Raw genomic sequence first — 4,893 nt, forward strand, 5'->3', positions numbered from 1 at the left:
CCTAGGTGTCCCTGGGGGTTCCCTGGCTGTCCCTGGGGGTGCCCTGGCTGTCCACTAGGTGTCCCTGGGGGTGCCCTGGCTGTCCCCTAGGTGTCCCTGGGGGTGCCCTGGCTGTCCCTGGGGGGGCCCTGGCTGTCCCCAAAAGTGCCCTCGCTGTCCCCTAGGTGTACCCAGGGGTACCCTCGCTGTCCCCTAGGTGTCCCTGGGGGTGCCCTGGCTCTCCCTTAGGTGTCCCTGAGGATGCCCTGGCTGTCCCTTAGGTGTCTCTGGGGGTTCCCTGGCTGTCCCCTAGGTGTCCCTGTGGGGGCCCTGGCTCTCCCTGGGGTGCCCTGGCTGTCCCTTAGGTGTCCCTGGGGGTTCCCTAGCTGTCCCCTAGGTGTCCCTGGGAGTGCCTTGGCTGTCCTTTAGGTGTCCCTGGAGGTTCCCTGGCTGTCCCCTAGGTGTCCCTGGGGGGCCCTGGGTGTCCCTGGGGTGCCCTGGCTGTCCCCTAGGTGTCCCTGGGGGTTCCCTGGCTGTCCTTGGGGTGCCCTGACTGTCCCCTAGGCGTCCCTGGGGGTGCCCTGGCTGTCCCCTAGGCGTCCCTGGCGGTGCCCTGGCTGTCCCCTAGGTGTCCCTGGGAGTGCCCTGGCTGTCCCCTAGGTGTCCCTGGGGGTGCCCTGGCTGTCCCTGGGGGGGCCCTGGCTGTCCCCAAAAGTGCCCTCGCTGTCCCCTAGGTGTACCCAGGGGTACCCTCGCTGTCCCCTAGGTGTACGCAGGGGTGCCCTGGTGTCCCCTAGGTGTCCCTGGGAGTGCCCTGGCTGTCCCCTAGGTGTCCCTGCCTCGCCCGAATCCTCGACTCCGCCTCCGGCGCCACGGTGACACCCCTCCCAGTCTGGACCAGTGTGGCCACACCCCCTCCCCTGGGGCCATCCGACCCATCCCAGTATAGACCAGTTAGGCACCGTGTGCCCACCACGGACCCCCACACGCCTGCCAGTTCGTCCCAGTCCACTTCCCGTCCATCCCAGTTCTCTCTGATCACCCTCCCAGTGCTCCCAGTCCATCCCAGTCCCGCAGGTGTTGGTGCTTGTGGCTTGATCAGCTGGTGCCTGTCCGCAACGTGGAGCGGGTCAAACGAGGCCTCAGGGGGACGGGGGGGCGGATTTGGGGGGTCCTGGGGGTCCCGAGTTGTCCTGGAGGGGTTTGGGGGGTTGTGGGGGGTCTGGGGGGAGTCCTGGGGGCTGCTTTGGGTGGTTTTGGGGGATCTTCGGGAGGTTTGGGCGGCCCATTTGCGGCATCAAAGGAACCTGAGGAGGGTTTTGGGGGCTCCTGGAGGTCGGGGGGGGCCCTGGGGGTGGTTTGGGGGGCACTGGGGGGTTCCAGCCCGTGACCCCCCCCGTTTTTGACCCCCCCCCCGAGCTGTTTCGGTCTCATCGACGCCCTCCTGAAGCCCAAGGGGGGGTGGGCGCTGGGCCCCCCCCGCTGCCCCCTCCCCCTGCCACCCCCGCGACGCCCTGCAGGTGAGGGACCCCCAAAAACCCCTAACCAGACCCTAGATTCACCCCTGGGACCCCAAAAAACCCCCCAAGCCTCTCCCCGAACCCCAAATTCACCCCTGAGGCGCCATAAAACCCCCAAACCCCTCCCCATGAACCCCAAATCCATCCCTGGGACCCCCCAAAACCTCCCCAGGACCCCAGATCTACCCCGGGACCCTCGAATCCATCCCTTGGACCCCCAAAAACCCCAAAATCCATCCCTGGGACCCCCCAAAACCTCCCTCCAAACCCCAAATTCACCCCTCGGACCTCCAGAATCCCTCCACAGGACCCCTCAGGGATCGTTCCCCACGAAAAAGGGCGGGAAACGTGAGGGGAGAAAAAGGGCGGGAAACGTGAGGGGAGAAAAAGGGCGGGATCAAGTGGGGGGGATCAATGGAATTTTGGGGGGAGTCAGCGACAGTGAGGGAAGATCAATGGAATACTGGGGGGGCATCAATGACATTGGGGGGGGTCAGTGACACTCGGGTGGGGATCAATGATGCTGTGGGGGGGTCGATATCAGCTCGGGGGGCGGCCATGGGTTTTTGGGGGGCCGCAACGCAGGCGGCCGTGCTGGGTTTGGAGCGGGGGGGCCCCTTCAACCCCTGGGGGTGCCCTGGCTGTCCCCTAGGTGTCCCTGTGGGGGCCCTGGCTCTCCCTGGGGTGCCCTGGCTGTCACTTAGGTGTCCTTGGGGTGCCCTGGGTGTCTCTGGGGGTGCCCTGACTGTCCCTGGGGTGCCCTGGCTGTCACCTAGGTGTCCCTGGGGGTGCCTTGGCTGTCCTTTAGGTGTCCCTGGAGGTTCCCTGGCTGTCCCCTAGGTGTCCCTGGGGCGCCCTGGGTGTCCCTGGGGGTGCCCTGACTGTCCCTGGGGTGCCCTGGCTGTCCCCTAGGTGTCCCTGGGGGTGCCTTGGCTGTCCCCTAGGTATCCCAGGGGGTGCCCTGGGTGTCCCTGGGGTGCCCTGGCTGACCCTAGGTGTCCCTGGGAGTGCCCTGGCTGTCCCCTAGGTGTCCCTGTGGGGGCCCTGGCTGTCCCTTAGGTGTCCCTGGGGGTTCCCTGGCTGTCCCCTAGGTGTCCCTGGGGGTGCCCTGGCTGTCCCCTAGGTGTCCCTGGGGGGCCCTGGGTGTCCCTGGGGGTGCCCTGACTGTCCCTGGGGTGCCCTGGCTGTCCCCTAGGTGTCCCTGTGGGGGCCCTGGCTGTCCCTTAGGTGTCCCTGGGGGTTCCCTGGCTGTCCCCTAGGTGTCCCTGGGGGTGCCTTGGCTGTCCCCTAGGTATCCCTGGCGGTGCCCTGGCTGTCCCTGGGGTGCCCTGGCTGTCCCCTAGGTGTCCCTGGGGGTGCCCTGGCTGTCCCCTAGGTGTCCCTGGGGGTGCCCTGGCTGTCCCTTAGGTGTCCCTGGGGGTTCCCTGGCTGTCCCCTTGGTGTCCCTGGGGGTGCCCTGGCTGTCCCCTAGGTGTCCCTGGGGGTGCCCTGGCTGTCCCTGGGGGGGCCCTGGCTGTCCCCAAAAGTGCCCTCGCTGTCCCCTAGGTGTACCCAGGGGTACCCTCGCTGTCCCCTAGGTGTACCCAGGGGTGCCCTGGTGTCCCCTAGGTGTCCCTGGGAGTGCCCTGGCTGTCCCCTAGGTGTCCCTGGGGGTGCCCTGGCTGTCCCTGGGGGGGCCCTGGCTGTCCCCAAAAGTGCCCTCGCTGTCCCCTAGGTGTACCCAGGGGTGCCCTGGTGTCCCCTAGGTGTCCCTGGGGGTGCCCTGGCTGTCCCCTAGGTGTCCCTGCCTCGCCCGAATCCTCGACTCCGCCTCCGGCGCCATGGTGACACCCCTCCCAGTCTGGACCAGTGTGGCCACACCCCCTCCCCTGGGGCCATTAGACCCATCCCAGTATAGACCAGTTAGGCACCGTGTGCCCACCACGGACCCCCACACGCCTGCCAGTTCGTCCCAGTCCACTCCCCGTCCATCCCAGTTCTCTCTGATCACCCTCCCAGTGCTCCCAGTCCATCCCAGTCCCGCAGGTGTTGGTGCTTGTGGCTTGATCAGCTGGTGCCTGTCCGCAACGTGGAGCGGGTCAAACGAGGCCTCAGGGGGACGGGGGAGCGGATTTGGGGGGTCCTGGGGGTCCCGAGTTGTCCTGGAGGGGTTTGGGGGGTTGTGGGGGGTCTGGGGGGAGTCCTGGGGGCTGCTTTGGGTGTTTTTGGGGGATCTTCGGGAGGTTTGGGCGGCCCATTTGAGGCATCAAAGGAACCTGAGGAGGGTTTTGCGGGCTCCTGGAGGTCGGGGGGGGCCCTGGGGGTGGTTTGGGGGGCACTGGGGGGTTCCAGCCCGTGACCCCCCCCGTTTTTGACCCCCCCCCCGAGCTGTTTCGGTCTCATCGACGCCCTCCTGAAGCCCAAGGGGGGGTGGGCGCTGGGCCCCCCCCGCTGCCCCCTCCCCCTGCCACCCCCGCAACGCCCTGCAGGTGAGGGACCCCCAAAAACCCCTCCCCAGACCCCAAATTCACCCCTGGGACCCCAAAAAACCCCCCAAACCTCTCCCCGGACCCCAAATTCACCCCTGAGGCGCCATAAAACCCCTAAACCCCTCCCCATGAACCCCAAATCCACCCCTGGGACCCCCCAAAACCTCCCCAGGACCCCAGATCCACCCCGGGACCCTCGAATCCATCCCTTGGACCCCCAAAAACCCCAAAATCCATCCCTGGGACCCCCCAAAACCTCCCTCCAAACCCCAAATTCACCCCTCGGACCTCCAGAATCCCTCCACAGGCCCCCTCAGGGATCGTTCCCCACGAAAAAGGGCGGGAAACGTGAGGGGAGAAAAAGGGCGGGAAACGTGAGGGGAGAAAAAGGGCGGGATCAAGTGGGAGGGATCAATGGAATTTTGGGGGGCGTCAGCGACGGTGAGGGAAGATCAATGGAATACTGGGGGGGCATCAATGACATTGGGGGGGGTCAGTGACACTCGGGTGGGGATCAATGATGCTGTGGGGGGGTCGATATCAGCTCGGGGGGCGGCCATGGGTTTTTGGGGGGCCGCAACGCAGGCGGCCGTGCTGGGTTTGGAGCGGGGGGGCCCCTTCAACCCCTGGGGGGGCCCTGGCTGTCCCCTAGGTGTCCCTTGGGGGCCCTGGCTGTCCCCTAAGTGTCCCTGGGGGTGCCCTGGCTGTTTCTGGGGTGCCCTGGCTGTCCTCTAGGTGTCCCTAGGGGTGCCTTGTCTGTCCTTGGGGGTGCCCTAGCTCTCCCCTAGGTGACCCTGGGCGTGCCCTGGCTGTGCCTGGGGGTCCCTGGGGGTCCCCTGGCTGTTCCTGGGGGGGCCCTGGCTGTCCCGTATGTGTCCCTGGGGGGGCCCCAGCTGTCCCCAAAAGTGCCCTCCCTGTCCCCTAGG

The sequence above is a fragment of the Chamaea fasciata genome, unplaced genomic scaffold (genome assembly GCF_029207755.1).
Source record: "Chamaea fasciata isolate MVZ Bird 193981 ecotype frontalis unplaced genomic scaffold, bChaFas1.0.hap1 SCAF_10, whole genome shotgun sequence".
NCBI classification, from domain to species: domain Eukaryota; kingdom Metazoa; phylum Chordata; class Aves; order Passeriformes; family Sylviidae; genus Chamaea; species Chamaea fasciata.